Here is a 19,867-nt window from a genome sequence, read left to right as displayed (position 1 = left end):
GTTCAGGCAAAGCACCAAACAAAAAAGAAAGCAGTCCTTTTTGTTATTACCTACAATGCCTTTAAAATGGTATTTTTACCTCTACTTTCCGCTTTTTATCTAAGTAACTGGTGTGAAACAAGTTAGCTGAAAATGCACTGTGCCTCCAAAACCTGTTGGTTGAATCTGACTTTTTAAAAAATGGTGAAGCTTGCACTAAATTAGGCTCCACAAGCCTTGGAACAGCGAGACTACATGACTCTTAGGACTACTTTGGTTACTTGTGTTTTGTTTCTGGGCCTAAGCATAAAGACAAGGGCTTAACTGAATTGCTGCTAACAAACAAATGCTTTCGAAATTGCCCGAGCGTCAAAGGATGCTCAGCCATTTGTTGTTTTTCGCACTGGGCTATTCTACACCGCACATACAAACCATACTGCCTGGCGAACATCACAGATGTATAGTTTCAAAAATGATGGTAATTTACTCTTCTGAAAATAGTTATTTGCAGAAATGTTTTGAAAAAGTAGTGGTCACGTGGGTACCTTCAGAATTTCGCAGAATGTCGTGCGGGTGTTATTTGTGAGAAAAATTTCAAAGTACCGCTTTTTCTTGCCATATCAAATTTGATCAACATATTAAGTAAAGGTGCTTCTTAAAGTATTTGAAGCCGAGTAACATTAGTGCAATTTTTCCGCTACATAGGCTTTGAAGAATTCAGCCAAACTGTTTATCGTTTGCATTTCTTGTATGGCAATACTGCATTTAGTTTGAATATTTGAGCCACAAATACTCACTGCACAGAAGTTATATTTCACGAAAAAAATAATGTTAGGTCCAGATTACAAATATCACTATATGATTGTTTTTGTCCAAATTGAGATGCAATTTGAGCTGTGTGTTTGTCTAATTGAAAATTACTTTTATGTGTTAGTTGAAAGCAAATAAACAGTTCTTGTTACATGACAAGTGTTATCATTACAATTTTTGTGTAGATGAGGAAAATGATTTTTGAAGTCTCCTATTGAGGGCCATGGGGAATTTCGGAACGGAAGCTGTCGTATATCAAATGCAGAAAACAGCCATCATAAGAAAACTTCAAAAATTCATTTCTACTTTAAGACAAAGTGTAATCATATAACTTGCCATATAAAGAGAACTGCGTCCTTGCTTTTGATGTGGCGAAAAAATTGCACGAATATTACTGAGCTTCATGCACTACACACAATCACCTTTACTTAATACCTGGACTGAATTTGGTGTAGAAGAGGCAGTATTTTTGAAACACTTTTTACTTTTTACAAACAACACCCAGACGACATCCTCGGAAGTCCAGAAGGCACCAACGTGTCCTAATATTTTGTTCTCTGCGATATACTTTAGCATTTTGCTGTTTTCAGAAAAATACAGTAAATGAGCACAATATTTTTTTTCAAAACACATTTAGGACGGTTGGCAAAATGGCTGGGATGTTTCATGCGTAATTGCCTCACTGCGAGCATTTATTCTTCCGAAGCTCAAGCTATCACCTCTCTGTTACTGCCTCCCTCACATACAATGCCTGCATTGGAAAGAAAAAGAAAGGCTGGTCCGACAAAGTTCACAAGGCAAGATATTTTCATGTTGGATAAATTCATTACCATAAACAGCAGCAAAATAACATTCATTTTGAGTAGTCCAAGACACAAGCTATATACCAGCATACTAAGAGCCAAGCACAAACTTTTCATTTCAACATGTGTGGTGATAGACAGGAAGCACTTATTGCAAGACTGATCAGTCTGTAATTACCTGAATGAAGTACAATGCACTGTTCAATCCAACACCACATAGGCATCTTTGCTATAGCAAAGCCATGTGTCATTGATTCATGCACTAGATGGGACAATGCAAATGTAACAAAAAAGGGGAAAAAAGAAAACAAGGGAAAAAAAAGAAGAAAAGGGGGGATGCAAAGTAGGAGCAGTGTAGCACTACTTTAACTTTGCATTCCCCTTTTCTTTCTTCTTTTTTCTTCTTTTCTATCATTTATCTTTTTTTTAGCTTCCCTTACCCCCAACCTCGGACAGGAGAACACTTTGTATCAGCGAACACTTTGTAACTTGAGAAGAAGCAAGGGCTGCACTCTTCTGCGTTATAGGTTTTTTTTTTCAGACAAACATTTCCAACAGGCACACACGCCTACACCAAAAGATGATGTCATTACTGACCCCATTTAAACTAACACGCTAAGGATGACAAGGTGACTTCTAAAAAATAGGTCCTCCTATCGCAACATCGGCCAGCCTGTCTGAAGCACTTCTACTGTTCACCCTGATTACCCCACTAGATGTTTCCATCTGTCGACTCACATCTTCATTTTGGATAACACTAGGACGAGCTTACATTGATGAATACGCACGAAAGTTTAGTGATGTATCATGTATCAGATTAAGCAACTCTGTTAAAAAATTATTGATAGCTTGCTTCCAGGCTTTTTATACTGTAGCCTGAAACTTCGTAATGTCTTCTATGCACATGAACCAGATTGCCAACGTAATGCACAACATGCTTAAAAATACTGCGAGGAACAAGATAGCGACACAACGACCAGCCACCCAAATTTTTCGCTGTACATGTTTATAAAATGTTCATGTACCCCAAACGAGGTGCTTATGATACAAGCCGAAAAAACCTACAAGTAGGGACTTGGAGTCTTCTGGAAGTAGACGTGTTGCATTTTTTCTGTAGGGGGCTTTACACCCATAAGTGAGGAACAAAACTCCTGTAAAATGAAGAATGTTGGCAGTTATCAGTTATAAAAAAACCTAATGCAGCTAATCTTCCCCGACACATCTGTACATTTAGAGAGGTGACGTACCTTCTGTGATTGTGGCAGTAACTCCAACGGGACCAGTGCAAAAATTGGCACTACTTGGCTAGACAAATGTCCAAACATGCCTGCCCGACTCTCTCTAGCCATCCTGGCTGAATCTGATGCATGATTTCTTAACTGCTGGCTGGACAAAAACAGAACCACTGAAGCACTCACAATACACAGCGTGAAGTTCCTTTGCAGTGGTCAACTTCGTCTTCTGCGATGAAAGAGCAGCACAGTGTACTGATAAGGCACTCTTTGCAATGGTTTTCAATGCCACACAGTGACCTTGCTGTTCCTGTCGAAGAGAGCTTCGGGCGCTTGGAGGGTGCTTGCTCTTTTCTGGGGGCTGCTGCCGCTCCTCGTTTTCTGCTCAAGGTCAACCTGCACAAAGTTGTAGACAAGGCTTTAAGAGTTGTATATAATGATATACAAATTTTGGCTGAACACACATTTCCTCGTGGCCCACTGAGGAATTTCTTATAAAACTTGAGGCCTCGCATATGCAAACATTTACAATCGATCCGAAGATGCACTCGACTCTAAAGGAGAAAGTTTGTTATGTAGTGTATACAAAGAAAGGTCATTCAGCACAACCACAACTACAGTTGCACACGAAAACAACATTTCACACAATTCTGTTTATTTACTTGGTCCATTTTATTTTATTTACACAGTCAATTTTACGCGGTCCTGTTTTACATGATCTGATCTGCATGAATTCTTGAACCGGGCACCATATAGGTTGAAAGACACACACAGACTTTGAGACAAACCTAGTTTCCCGTGGAGCATCCTCTTGCACTATAACAACACATCTCAATCTAGTTGGTCAGAACGAGGTGAAAACAGCTCCCACTTGAAAAGCACGTGCAGAAGGAATGACGCCTGCACCCTGTGCTCCCTGTACATTCTCGTTGAGGGTGCAGTTTTCACCTTTTCCTTATGCAATTTCGCATTTATAACATTGTTCGCTGCATAATCTTTGTGGCATTAAAGTGTGTGATACCGTCATGTGTATCCCATGTAATTGATAAAAATAGAATACAAGATAGCTTGATTCAAAAATAACAAAGTGCATCCAGCGCCATGTCCAGTAGCCATTCTTTAGGCAAGTGGCAGAATAATTTATTCTTCAAAAGATATCTTACTTGTAACCACTACAAGAGCTAACTCGTACACTCGCACATTCTGTTTGCCTCTTCAGATTATAAGGTACCTTTTTTACACCAGAAAATTTTCAAGAAGAATAAATGTGTTGTAATTGGGAAGAAAGAAAAGATAACCTGCCCTGTACAAGGACCGAGCCTGCGAACTTTGAATAACATGTCCGATGCTCTATCAACTGAGCTACCACGGCGGCTATCCCTCTTCTATTTTGTACGGTATATATGTGCATTTATACATGGAGGAGTTAGTCAGCGCTGCCTGTTACAATTATGGCGAGTGTGGGACACCTTTTTTTGCCTACTGGCAATTACATTACAATTGCAATTACATTACAATTACTTCCAATATCCGTATATTTCTTTGGCAGCATTATGCATCTGTCGATTTTCAGAAAATCTGCTAGTCACAGGAGGTGGCAATGGTTCGCCCTTCCACCTAAATGCATGTACTTGAACACATGCACAACTGATAAAAAAAACAAATCACACACCACTGAGATTACTGAGATTCACTGTTTCAGATTCATGAGTGAAGGAAAGAATTGTAAATTTAAGGGTTTGTTGTCTTTGTTGAACACATTATAGCAGAAAATGATGCAGAACTAGCAGAAAATGATGCCAAGCAAACTATAGGGGATGTTATAAAAAGTAACTTTAACAAAATTGTGAAAAGAAAACTGAACGAAAACGTAACTTGGCAACGTTTTTCGACAATTGAATTGACATTACTTTTTATAACATCCCTATATTTTACTGGGTAATGTTGTCGGGTAATTCTCATTATTAGAGTGGTGAGTAGGCCGACAAAGAAAGTATATGGCATTGATACTTCTTTTGAACACCTAATAGTTTGAGGACCTTAAAAGAGCAGAAGCTACTTTGAGTAGACCAGAATACTTAGTTGGAGCGAAACAAAAACATACACACATTTTTACCAGGCTTTTTAACACATTTTGAGACATAAAAGTGCATGCTGCCAGTAATGTTAGGTACCGTTACTTTTGTCACATTATGCACTGTAGCAGGTGTAGTTAGAGTGGTGATAGTGAAGGATTAATCAAGCACGCCACCAACTGCGTTCACATCAATGGTCGCGTATTTTAAAAATAAACCTGCTGTATAATGAAAAAAATTTTAGAGCATTTATGATTTTATCCGAATCAAGTTAAACCGACTGGGTAAGCAAACCATTTGCATAAAATCTAAAGGCATAAAGTGATTCATGTATTATAACTATGTGAACAATTTCAGCAACGCAGGGCAAAGTGACAACAGTTCTATTAAAAACCCCTCCCATTATAACATGCATGAAAAGCACCACACCAGAATATTTTATAGTGCATGTAATATTGAGACTACTAGACTGTCTATTGACCTTTTAGAAGAAGGGTATCTCCTTCACGTTCAAGGGGCAACCACTCAGCCTTTTCATGAGCTTTTCTGTGAATATTTCCTGAATTTCAGATATCAATAGGATTGAGTTAGAGTGAACAGATTTTGCTTACGCATTGAAATCTAGTTCTTTATGTAACTGCAATCATGGGTGCCAAACCACCTCCAATTAATTTTTAACATTTAACTTATTTTTTAACTGCAGCAGCACAACTAGCTATGAGTTCCCAAAAAGTAGCTAGAAACAATTCCTTTACCTCTTTGAGCCTCTTGGAAGTGTTCAGCTTCTCAGTGCTCACCTTACAACATTTTTTTTAAATACGTGTTTGCGTGCCCACTGCTCTTGCTCCTTGTACAGTGAGGAGGAGCACATGACAAGAAGAGACAAGAAAGAAGCATAGCGAAAAAAAGCGAAATAAGCGAGGACTTCTTTTGTATTGTACAATGTGTGTAACATTACTTTTGCAACAACATATAGATAAATTATCACGGCTATGTATTCATTGTAGAGTCATACACAGCTGCAACACCATGACTAAATTTCAACCTTGTGTTGGTTTAGGATACCTTTAGAGTGGCAAGCTAATGATATCTGCATTTGTTTGGCACATATTAAGATGCAGTAAATTGTGATATGGTAATCTCATTTAGAATGCACATCATGTGGCTTCATTGTATATGTGCCCACAAGTAACTCTGGTTGCAAAGCAATAGGGCAGAGCCTAAACAGACGTCACCGACCACTCCAATCTGAACTTGCCTTTGCTACTTGCCCATTATCATCCCAGCAAAAAATGAATAATTGAATCTGCTACAGATATGTGCTAGCTTAAGCTAAAGGCCAAGTATGAAGGGTGTTTTGTCATTATTGAGATCAGTTATTTGTTCAAGAACACTTGCTGTCAAACACAAATACATTCCTGTCGAAGCATCAAGACTCAAATATAAAGGAAAAAGAAGTGTATCTTTAAAAATTACAGGCCACAAGGTGCAAGATAAATATTTGATATACTTGGGATGTAAGGCACGCACAAGAGGTGCTGCCATATTATACTTTTCCTTGTGTTAAAACCTGCTTGCTTTACTCACCCAACACACCTGTAAAGATGCCGTGAAAACACCAAGGATTTGATTCAGCAAGTTTGAACACATGTCCAGGGATTCCACCATTCTTAAGCAGCCCTACAGCCTCCGAAGGCCTGCAACCATTTGTAAGACAAATATAGTTCTACCCAAAGTTCTTGGTTTACAGACACACATGCAAGACGCATAACCACTCTATAGGAAGTTTGCATGATAATGCGCTGGGTAGCAAAACGGATGCCAATATCAAGTAGCCCGGCCTGCCGCTTCTTTCTTTCCGTTTTTAATTATTCAATCCTTGGTTAATAAATGTTCCCCCAATGTGAAGTGTACTGGCAGTTCGGTGAAGAATTGCAATGTATTTCAAACACAGTCCAATTCATGGCAAGTAAGCATGCAATAGCGTTTTGTCAGCTGTTCGAGAAAAGAGCATGAAGTTTAGCTAAAACCCATGTTTGTTATAAACACCATTTAATTTGATATAAAAGTTGTGAGCATTATGTGAAGGAACACGGACTCATGTTTAATCAATGATTTCTTATATTGTACTGATATGAATGCAACTAACTGAATATGAAACGATAATTTTTGCTTGAGAATTTAGAGTTATGAACACTGTCGCACTTACCAGCTGCATCTTGTCCAAAACAGCGGCAAGATAGGCTAGTTTCTGTAGGTGAGCAGTAATGAGCAGTGCAAAGTAACAACAAGAAACACCAGTAACAACAGTATGGGGCAAGCACAGACTGCCAACTGTATAATTTATTGCACAAAAGTTCACCTGAATATCAGTCAGACAACTCGTGCAAATGAAGGTCCAGTTGGGAATGAACAAGTTACGAAATCAAAAATGCCTGCTTTCACTAACAGGACCCTCATTCACATAAAGTATGCAGCGATAGGCCCCTACCGAGGTACATCACAGCATGATGTCACTGGCACATGTAAAAGGTGTGGCTGGAAAAACACTCCCGCTGGTGGCTCAGCCCGGTACAGTCGTGTGGAGTTTGGGGCAAGTTTTAATTTTCCAAAGCTTACACTTCACGTTACAATGTCGACATTAGCTGTAGTATGTGTCAGCAAACATGTAGCTGTGTGGTAAACTGTGTGGTAAAATATTTGCCACGCTGTCTGTTTATCTTGAAGAAGTGAACACACGTGGTGGCCTGTGCGAGAAACAGCGGCATAGTCTTCAAAAATGTGCACTGTTGATTGCGGCGTGTAGTGTGCATTGAAAGGTATTGAGAATATCGGTTCAACTGAGAATATTTTGTGTGGTGTGTGGAGTGTGAATAACAGTGTGTCTTGTTTGCGAAGACGTTAGCACTCATGACAGGGACCGGTCAATGAAAAACTTGATTCGACATTTTAGTCCAGGTAAATATACACTTGACGCAATCATATGCGAGTGGGTACATCTCGGTGTTTGCGCTGTGTGCAGAAAAAAATTGCATGGTCACCGGGCTAGAGGATACATTTTGATGAAGCTGCATGTATGAACCGCCCCGATGAGTACGCAAGCCCAATAAAGCTATAACTCGTTTGATCGAAGGCCTCATATGTCTTCAGGTAATAAGCAGAGATTCTTGTTTCACATATTGTCACGGGGTCGTGACGTGGCCGAAGACAGGAGACTTCGTGATAGGATTTAACTGTTTATTTGGGCGAACCTGTGCCCGGTAAACTGAAAGTCCAATTACAGCAGCAGTCTCGCACAGATAGCAGTCTCGGACTGATAGCGGCGAACGGAGCGTAGGCCTTCGATCAACAACTGACAAGCGGCGAAGCGCGTCGGCATTTATACTCCCGCCGTCGAATGTTCTAGCGCTATCGCTGGCGGCGGCGTGCGTTCCAGAACAATCTGTACCATTCGCACAGTGGGCGTGATCTTATCGAAATGATCTACTACAGTCCGGAACCCTCTAGAAAACTGCAGGTGCGGTTTGCGCTGAGAATCGTGTGGTGTTTTGGGACGATAACAAAAGCTTGGGAAATGGAACGTGGCATTGCCCCCCTCTGAAAAAAGGCATCGTCCCGATGCTTTAACTAAAGATGAAAGTACAATAATAATGCAAGAAAGTACAATGAATAAATTACGATACAACAATAATACAAAAAAACACTAGTTAAGTTTGTTAACGCGCATGAAACGGCTTGAGGCGCGCGACATGGACGACTTCAGGTCGCGATCGGCGTCGTTGAGAGTTCGTGATGCCGTCGGGGACAACCTCGTAATCAAGTGGGCCGAGCCGTCGAACCACCTTGTACGGTCCGAAGTACCGTCGCAGAAGCTTTTCACTTAGTCCACGTCGGCGTATCGGCGTCCACACCCAAACACGTTCACCGGGCTGGTATTCCACGAAGCGTCGTCGAAGGTTGTAACGGTGGCTGTCTATCGTCTGTTGATTCTTGATACGGAGACGCGCAAGTTGTCGGGCTTCTTCGGCACGTTGAAGGTACTCGCTCACATTGAGGCTTTCTTCGTCGGTGACATTGGGTAACACGGCATCGAGCGTCGTTGCCGGGCTCCTTCCGTAGACCAATTTGTATGGAAATATCTGCGTCGTCTCCTGCACCACCGTGTTGTATGCGAAGGTCACGTACGGAAGAATGGCGTCCCATGTCTTGTGTTCGACATCGACGTACATTGACAGCATGTCGGCGATCGTCTTGTTAAGCCGCTCGGTGAGGCCGTTGGTCTGTGGGTGGTACGCTGTCGTCCGGCGGTGGTTTGTTTGGCTGTATGCCAAGATTGCTTGAGTTAAGTCGGCAGTGAATGCCGTTCCTCTGTCGGTGATAAGGACCTCTGGGGCGCCGTGACGTAGGACGATATTTTCGACGAAGAATTTAGCTACTTCGGTCCTTCAAGGTGGCTAGCCAACACAATGCGTGGTGGTCGCTCACAACTTTGAAGGGCCTGCCGTAGAGGTAGGGGCGAAATTTCGACGTAGCCCAGATGATAGCGAGGCACTCCTTTTCTGTTGTGGAATAATTTGCTTCTGCTTTGGATAGCGATCGGCTGGCGTAACTAATAACCCTTTCAAGTCCGTCAGCCCTCTGCACAAGAACGGCGCCAAGACCTACGCTGCTTGCGTCAGTATGTATTTCTGTCTCGGCGAATTCGTCGAAGTGGGCAAGTAACGGAGGCGTCTGGAGGCGATGTTTAAGCTCCTGGAAAGCGTGTTCCTGCGGCGTTCCCCACTTAAACTCCACGTCGGCCTTGGTAAGGTTAGTGAGAGGATCGGCGATGCGGGCGAAGTTTTTCACGAACCGCCTATAATAGGCACACAGGCCCAGAAATCGGCGCACGGCTTTCTTGTCAGTGGGCGGCGGGAAGTCGGCGATGGCGGCTGTTTTCCGTGGATCGGGACGAACTCCAGACTTGCTGATGACGTGCCCCAGAAACAAGAGCTCCTCATACGCAAATCTGCACTTTTGTGGCTTCAGTGTGAGTCCGGAAGTCTTGATGGCTTGAAGTACAGCTTCAAGGCGCCGAAGATGCTCGTCGAAACTCGAGGAAAACACGACGACGTCGTCCAAGTACACAAGGCAAGTCTGCCACTTCAATCCTGCCAGTACCGACAGATGGGACTGCGTGGCTTCGCCGTCGATGCACCACGTCCGCAGCCAGGAGAACGACCACGTGACATCGCCGACTACCTGACAGGAACTCGGTGGACACCACGAAGCCCTTCGCGTTCGCCGTCGCCCAGCCGCCGCACGTCACCGCACCACCGACAATACTCTGGCCCAACGCGGGGCCGGTCTCCAAGCCCGTATCCGGGAAACTAAGGGCAGCAACCGGTGGAGGTGCGGTTGCTGTGCGACGAACTACCGAAGATCCTCCGACGACGACGACGCCGCGACGAAGCTTTCCGAACACAACGCCAACCAGGCAAAGCCCTGACGGCGAAAGCTCACTTACTGAAGGTGGCCTGACGACGCAACATGGAAGCAGCGGAACAAGCCGACGCAGCCGTGACCCGACGCCACGCCCTAACTGTAATGCGAGACGGCGAACTAGCGACCTCGACGTTCTTATCGACGGCCACAGTGTGACCGCTCTCGTCGATACTGGAGCCGACTATTCTGTCATCAGTGGGTCGTTCGCCGCGAAGTTAAAGAAAGTTAGGACAGCTTGGAAAGGCCCTGAAATCCGCACAGCCGGAGGTCATCTCGTAACGCCTGCAGGAATCTGCACAGCGAGAGTCACCATTAACGGCCGTATTTATCCTACGGACTTCATAGTCCTACAGCGTTGCTCGAGAGATGTCATCCTTGGCATGGACTTCTTATGCCTCCATGGTGCTGTCATTAACCTAAAAACAAAGTCGATAACGTTATCCACAGAAGAAGCACTACCGCCGCGCACGCCGTCAGGACACCATGCCTTGAATGTGCTGGAAGAACAAGTCACTATTCCGCCTCGCTCAAGCGTCATTATTTCAGTCGGCGCTCCTAAATCACCTGACTTGGAAGGCGTCGTTGAAGGCAGTCAGCATCTGTTGGTCACCCGAAATATTTGCGTCGCAAGAGGAATCGCAGAGCTGCGGGGAGGCAAAGCAACGGTTTTGCTCACGAATTTCAGCAATGAGTACAAACATGTGAACAAAGGAACAACGGTCGCATACATCGAAGAAATTGTCGAAGCCACCAGTGCTTTCGCCCTCGCCGATTCTGCGGAACCTGCTCAGAGGCACCAAGCCCCTCCCATATCTTTCGACGTCAATCCCAGACTTCCGAACGATAAGCAAGAACAGCTCAAGGCCCTGCTCCTGCAATACGAAGATTGCTTTTCGTCGTCATCGAAAATTCGGCAGACCCCAATCACGAAACATCGCATCATAACCGAAGAAAATGCCAGACCACTCCGTCAGAGTCCGTACAGGGTTTCGACGCGAGAACGTGAGGCCATGAAGAGACAAGTTGATGAAATGCTGCGGGATGACATTATCCAGCCGTCCAAAAGTCCATGGGCGTCCCCCGTGGTGTTAGTGAAGAAAAAGGATGGGACCCTACGTTTCTGCGTCGATTATCGCCGCCTGAACAAAATCACGAAAAAGGACGTGTATCCCCTCCCACGAATAGACGACGCACTTGATCGGCTCCATAACGCCAAGTACTTTTCGTCAATGGACCTTAAGACTGGCTATTGGCAAATCGAAGTCGACGAAAGAGACCGAGAGAAGACGGCGTTCATAACACCGGACGGCCTCTTCGAGTTTAAGGTGATGCCCTTCGGCCTTTACCCAGCACCTCCACCAGATGTCACGGGGTCGTGACGTGGCCGAAGACAGGAGACTTCGTGATAGGATTTAACTGTTTATTTGGGCGAACCTGTGCCCGGTAAACTGAAAGTCCAATTACAGCAGCAGTCTCGCACAGATAGCAGTCTCGGACTGATAGCGGCGAACGGAGCGTAGGCCTTCGATCAACAACTGACAAGCGGCGAAGCGCGTCGGCATTTATACTCCCGCCGTCGAATGTTCTAGCGCTATCGCTGGCGGCGGCGTGCGTTCCAGAACAATCTGTACCATTCGCACAGTGGGCGTGATCTTATCGAAATGATCTACTACAGTCCGGAACCCTCTAGAAAACTGCAGGTGCGGTTTGCGCTGAGAATCGTGCGGTGTTTTGGGACGATAACAAAAGCTTGGGAAATGGAACGTGGCAATATACTCAGTACCTTTACCGCTCGATATTCATGAAGTGACAATGCAAACAACAAGTTTGTGTGTTAGGTCCTAAGGAAGCAATGTAAATATGCAAATAAGTTGTAGGTGTCAGATGCAGCGATGTAACTGCACAAAACATTACGTATATATTAGGCTACAGGTTTAGAATCGCATACATCTCAGTGGTCTATAATAAACGTCACGAACAACTTTCTTGCCAACCAGCCCTTGCACAGAGGGTGGGATGGCTGGCACGGTGCTTGGAGTGACGTCACACTATTTGCAAACATAGAAAGGTTTCTTACTTAGGCAGCATTTTGCACAATATATTTTTTAGATGCAAGACTGTACTCGTCCACATTGATCATACTGATGTCTTTTGTTGTTATTTTGTGCTGTGAATCACTAGGCATTTAGTCACCATGATCTTTAAAAGCTAATTTCAGTGTTCTCTCTAATATTGCTGACAACTGCGTTGATGCATAAATTTGGCAAAAAAGCAACCCAGAAAGGCTGTCACAATAAATACACCAACATGGGTATTCTCCTGCAAACAAAAGTCGGCACTGGTCCTGTCATTACCCGCCTTCCTTCTCTCTTTGCCTTGTTTGTGCTGAAACAGCCAAACACCTGATGAGTTAGATGAGAAATATGAACGCATCAAAACTATACGTGCTTGCATCAGCAACTACACAACAGCGTGATAACCGCACCCCTGCCACATAGCAGTGAAACATATTTTGAACATGCTGGCAGTGTATTATTTTATAAAAAGCAACTCTGGCAGATTACAAAATCTCACATTGTGCATGCAAGTTTTCTTCAAAGTCAGGCGTACAATGTAGGTGCTAGCCGGTACATTATTAGTTACAAGCAAAGGCGTCTTGCAGGTACACATGCAGATTGCACGAACACCTCTCTCTCTCTACACTAGGCACACACATTATATCTTTTAACAAGCACACGCCACTGTTCAGGGGCATAATAACACTCTACCGTGAACGTATGCTAATCAACCCACTTAGGCGGTTGGCTAGGTGAATCGAACCAAGTTACAAATTGTATCGCCCGCGAACGTAAACAAAATGCTGCTTTGCATCAAATGGCACTGCAGGCTTCGTTTAATCAACAACGTAGCAAGCGCCATGTGCGTCTTCCTCACTACATTGCACATATGAAAAAAATCGATCACCATACACGTGCATGTTGCCGCAGTTGTCTCGAATTAGCTCCAGTAAGGCCGTGCCGATGCGCCATGGCTCTTCTGGCATTGGCATTGTGAAAGCGAATCGGCAACCGCACTCGCAAAGGCGCGTAAGGTTGCCGTTTCACGACGCCTCGTTAGAGTGAAGCAACACACACTTGCACTGAGTGGCAGACTTGGTCTACATAAAAATGTGTCCCCCTTACCTTTAGTTTATTTCACACTGTCCTGAGGGAAGCGACTACAGGCGTCAGCCGTCACCTCGAAGTCCTTCGAGCGCCCGCCCAACCCGCCGATTCCTTGGACGACTGGCACTTGATCCGCACTCGAACAACCGCGGGAATAGGGCGCAATCTTAGCACATCACACGAACGAGGAACGGCGCTTCTTTGCGTAAATTTAACATTTCGTGCTCTCGTGTGTAGCAGCGCGAACACATGACAGACGCACCGACACGGCATGCCCACGAAAACAAAGAAGACAAACAAATGTGGCTTTAGCTGTGAATGGATTTGACTTAGATATCTGTGTGAGGAAAATAAAAAAACATCTGTCGCTGCTATAAACTGAAAAAATGTATGTTATCTGGCAAAATAACTTTAAAAGTGATAAACGGTTATTCAAAAAACAAGTTACAACTTATGAATATTTTCCAGGTCTTTGTTTTGTTTTTGTTCTAGCAGACGACAGCCTCCTACTGCTTCTACGACAGACGTAGTGCGGTTTCACGTTCGGTGCGTGTCGCCGACGCAAAGCTCTACAGTAGTGATATCAGAATAATCAATTCTCAATGAATCGTAGGATGGCTACAAAGCAGTAACATTGTGACATAGTGCAGTACGCAATCTTTCAAGGTATGACATTTCTTTGCTCTGAAGCAAATCGAAGCAAGCCGGCCGGCGCAATCAGCTGATGTCGCCACTACGCGAGGCATGGTCATGCGCAATAGCGTCGCGCCCCGCGCTCGATTTGTCATCAAGCGATAGAGCTACCAAGTGGAATACAGCTAGATACAGGGATTAATGGCGTATCACTCTAATTCCCTGTGGTGGCCGAATCAATCGCAAGAGAGCCCCGGAAAACAACCTTCAACTGCTCAAGCTTGTGTGTGGGTGTAAAAATACTTGTTTTCATCCGCGGCGGGGCAGCAATCTATAGTTAAAAGACATGCGAAAAGCAAGTGACGTATATACAATCACAAAACGTATGCACACAACAATAAATACGAACGCATATTGTACATAAATATGCCAACACATAGCGTGTAAAAAGCAAATTTATATACATAACTTAAACTCACGGCACCCTTCAGCGCGAATAGCTTAGCAAGCTAACGCACTCAGTTCGCGTACGCGAGCACAACTGAGTGGCGCAGGTTCGAGTCCCGCCAAGTCTAATTTTTTTGTTTTTTTTTCAGCGTTTTTATTGTACTGCTATCTTTTCTAATGCCTTAGGTTCTAAAACAAAATAAGAGCAATATTGCGTTCAAGTACGTATGTGGGACTGTGTTTTTTGCGCAACAGTTATAAGTATTTTTATTTTCATTATTAATTTTTTTATTTATTTCATAATATAACAAAATTAAGGACTAAGGAGAACATTGGGTCTGCTTGATTGTGAAGGGACTCGAGAAGTGAGAAAACTCAAACCAAAAAATTTATTTGAGAATAAACTGAGCATTTCACAGCCGGACCAGTTTCTTCAAGGGTAGGCCCTAGGTATGCGCGAGACTTGCTATATGACTCATCTCAAGCTGTGGCAGTTGAAGGAAGGCAATATCACCGAGAAGCAGTTCCAAAATATATTTTGGTGGATGTTTTTTGATTCCTCCAAAATAAGGGCTGCACAATTGTGATCGAGCCAAACCAAGAATTGCGGGCACGAAGTGAGACAGAAAATGAATAATGTTGATTGTTTGAAAAATTGTCCTTAATAAAAGGAAATGTTATGGAGTGCTACGTAGCTTAACTCGCAGTAGGAATTTTATATATACATATAGATAGTTTAAAATGGACAATGTTGCAGACACAGACATTGGTTAAATTTCTTTGAAGCACAGTTGAAGCATCGATGTAGAACTGAAGCATCAAAAGAAGCTCATGCGTCCCCACTTTATTGCGCTTTACATAGCTTGTATGCGTCCATGCAGCCATGATATGATATATTTTAAAGCATTTGTTTAACCAATAATCTTCTTATTGATTAAAGCTGGCCCATAAGATGTGTCTTATGTAGCACTACAATTGAAGCGTAATCTGCATGGTGGTCTGAAACAATGCTTTTGAAAATCTCAAAACGACCCAGCTCTATACACGACCATCCGTGCATCAATGATAAGCACCATTATGTGTTTGTACATATCAGTTGTGCTCTCATACTTAATTATTTTTCTGACCACTCCCTCTGCCCCTACCTCGTTTCTGTCGTGAAGCTGTGGCAAGTTGTGTATAGCTGTATTAATAGTGTAGGAGCACATACTATCAATAAAAAATTATTTTTAGGCTACATGCAATTACTTTTCATAGATTTTCATTTCTTTTGTCGGTGCTCAGGAGAGCTAAGCTCATGGTCGATATTTTAAAATGACATTTCTCTTTGCCAATGTTAATGAGAACAATTTCAATAATATTGACAAGATCATTCACATTGAATTTATTTCTCACTAATATTGTTTCTACCAAAAAACGAGCCCTTGAAGTTATGCATTTTTGCTTGATTTGTTTTCGTGTGACAGCATGCAAGTAAAATGACAGTTATTGTCATTCCTTGTGAATGACACATTTTCTGTGTGACAGACTTTAGCACCAGGTCATCTGCAGAAGTTGTATTCATTCTGGAAAAGGGCGAACAGCGGTGACTGACAACACAGACTAGCCTGCGTTATTCTTTTGTACTATATATGTCACTGTGCATTCATTTATAACTTTATAGAGCTCGGATTTTCTACTGAAAATGTGACAACTGTAGAGTTTCCACATTTTTGCAACAATCCACATGCCTTTCATACACTAATGCACATTTTCGTAAGCACCTTACAAAATCTGTATATTTCCGTAAGACCTTACATTCTGCATTTTCCTTATGAAAGCTTCTGTACACTCCATACACTTTCCTTATTCTTCCATAACTTCCATCATGAACTCTCCGTATGCTCCATAAGTCTCCTTATCTTTCCTTATCCTTCCATATACTCCATAAAAAGCTTTCCATATATGCCATACATTTTCCTTATCTTTCAGTATACTCCATAAAAAGCATTCCGTATACGCCATAAAATTTCCTTGTTCTTCCTTATACTCCATAAGAAGCCTTCCGTAAATGCCATACAACTTCCGTATATTTCCATAAAACTCCATATTTTTTCCGTATGTAGCGTAAGGAAATGTTACGGAGTCCATATATTTTTCGTAAGATTTCATACAGAACGTTTCAGTAGGGTGAAGAGCGAGAGCATATTTCTGCTTGATTACAAATTTATTCTGCAGCGTGTCCCGTATTCAAGTACTGGTTTTCACTCATAAGACAGCATATTTACATTAATACGTTGCTTTCTTCTTGAGCGCTTCTCTTCAGAGGTATAATGTTATCACTTCTGAAATTTCTCTTTGTGTCGGATATATGCGACTACTAAGCCGTGTTTTCTTTTGTTTTGTTTTTTTGCCTGTGTGCCAAGATTTACGCACCTAACGATAGTTATAGCGCGAGAACAGAACGACAATACAGAGACAAGAAGGCCATGAAGGACACGTGTCCTTCGTGTCCTCGTTTTCTCTGTGTCGTTGTTCTGCTCTCACAAGGCCACGAATGACACGTGTCTTTCGTTTTCTTCTTGTCTTTGTGTCGTCGTTCTGCTCTCGCACTATAACTATCGTCATGCCATACCAACTAGCCCAAGCTGCCACAACTCTACGCACAGATGTGAAAATCTATCAGAAAGTATTTTCAAAGCGCTTGTCCGAGAATACCATGGCAGCTCTTGAATTTTTTCTCTTATGTATTCGCTCACTCGTCATGCAGTTTCACACTTTTCTCGCAGTTATCTCGGGGCTTCATCTCAATAAAAAGTGAGTTGATGTTAATTGGGGAAACTTCACACAGCATCATACCAATGGCGCTGTTACACTTGTAAGTACTGGTTTCGATAGCTGACTCCTGAATTCATCTTCCTTGCACTTGATTGCACCCTCCCTTCATTACCTTTTACGTGGATATGACGTGCGACACCAGTGACTGACTCACTTAGGTGAAGTTCATTGAATTATTACCTGGGCCACGTCACTGAGAGCACCACCAATACCGTTCACAATGCTCATTTCAACTTTCGGTCGTTTGCTTTGCAAACGATTGTTATGTATACTACTCCGTCGTGACATAAATATGCAGTTTGTGACGCAGTGTTTGGTTTGACTAGCTGTTTATGCAAATCAGATTTTATGGCCGCATTATTTTCAACAGCGAACAGCTGTTTAAAAGCATTATTTACGCAACTCAAGTGCCTTAACATCTCAGCTATTAACTGGACGTATTGTGTTGGAGCGTGTAATTGGTTTAATAAAATCTTTGTTCGGTAGATTCATCTAATTTCTGTTTTAGCGAAAAGCGAAAATGTATCAAATCACCTGAATGATCTGCACAACAACCACGATGTACCTTGGGAATTCAAAAAACATTCTAACTTTATTAGTATTTCTTCAGAACGCGGCTTCCGAACCCGTTCTGTACGCCAAATTGTAATGAAGTTAGAATGATCAGCGTGATTATTTTCGCACTGATTTCTAGGCATAAGCGTTGAAAACAATCAATGCCTCGCTGTAATGCCCCTCCAGTTTCAGAGTGAATCGGCCATTCAGAAGAAACTTTGCCAGTTAGAGTATCGTAGCTTTCTGCAGTTCATTTAAAATTCGGAAGCTGTGAAAGCAGTCGCCTTCTACCTTGCTACCGCGCTTCGGTGGTCTAATGGGTAAGGTACTCGGCTGCTGACCCGCAGGTCGCGGGATCGAATGCTGGCGGCGACGGCTGCATTTCTAATGGAGTCGGAAATGTTGCAGGTTCTTGTTCTGAGATTCGGGTGCACGTTAAATAACCCTGTTGGTGAAAACTTCCGCAGCCCTCCACTACGGCGTCTCTCATAATGGTATGGTGGTTTTGAGACGTTAAACCCCACATATCAAATCAATTCAAGTCAATCTCTCTTGCTAGATATGCATGGCAACTATCAGCAGTTATCACCACCCTATCGGGTAAGAGCGGGCACACGGCGAGTGCAGAAAAGGTTATATTCGGCCGCGGATCAAGCGAGTCGTAGTCGCGACGTCACGTCACCCCGACGGCCGGGCTGGCAGTGTTTCTTCTCGGGACTTATACAAAACGGTATCGCACGCTGCCAGGGCTGGTCGCGTATTCAACGCCGTAACTCATGTATCGAAGCAACACTTTTAGCGCTGGCGTAGTCTTTCAGACACTTTCCCCAGGCTCTCCTCTCTGGTTGAACGCCGTGTACAAAAACCGTCTGGCAGATTTTTTTGTTTTGTTAAACATGGGGTTAGGTAACTGCGCAAGGTCATAATTTTGCGAAGACCACCACATAACACTTTCATACTAGCAAAAAATATTGTCCAGTGTTATCTTTTGAACAGGTCTTAGAATACATGTTTGAAAAGGGTGGATTCAATTTAGACATTGATTCTCTAACACCATTGATGGAGTGTGGTGGCTGGGTACATTGGGCTGCATGCCTCCAAATATTGTCATCCAGCATAATGGCAGCACGCGGATTATCCATGGCAACACATAGGCTTGGCAGCCAAGACGCACACATTGATAACCATTGTGTATAGCAAGGCAATTTAAGCAGAAAATTGTATGCGAAATAAAGTACGACACAAGTTTTGTTGTGTAAACTCGCAGAGAGAAGACTGAACGAATTGTCTGCCACGGTGGATCGGTGGCTACAGTGCTCGGCTGCTGACTCAAAGATTATAGGTTTTACCGCAACCGCAACGCGGCGTATTTTGGTGAACAAGAAATGATAAAGAACGGTGTATTGTGCGATACTAGTGCACGTTAAATACCGCATGGTCAACATTTTCTGAGCCCTCCGTCATAGCGTCACTTATAATCATATCGTGCGTTGGAGCGTATAGCCCAAGGTATTGTTGAATAATTCAGCAGCACAGCTGAACCCTCCGGCATTTGCGTTGCGCTGCTTGGTGTCCATATTTCTATGCCCTAGCTTCTTTTATAACGTATTCTTACGAGCTATCAGTATCCAGAAGCTGACTAGGTTTGCGGCTCCCGTCTTCCTCCAGACGAAGTAGCTGAGCTTTATGTAGTTCTAAAGAATTATGAGCTTCATGGTAAATTACTTAGCAACCATAGGTATCTCGCACTTACTTCCAAACAGAAAACTTCAGTTGTCTTGAAGATCGGGTGAAACGACTTGATTCCGCGTAGTACCCAGAAAATTATGGCGTCTGTAACGACAGCTTGTGTATTCTTCATTTCAGAT

Source organism: Rhipicephalus microplus, chromosome 1 (genome assembly GCF_043290135.1).
Source record: "Rhipicephalus microplus isolate Deutch F79 chromosome 1, USDA_Rmic, whole genome shotgun sequence".
NCBI classification, from domain to species: domain Eukaryota; kingdom Metazoa; phylum Arthropoda; class Arachnida; order Ixodida; family Ixodidae; genus Rhipicephalus; species Rhipicephalus microplus.
This window is presented reverse-complemented; position numbering follows the sequence as displayed.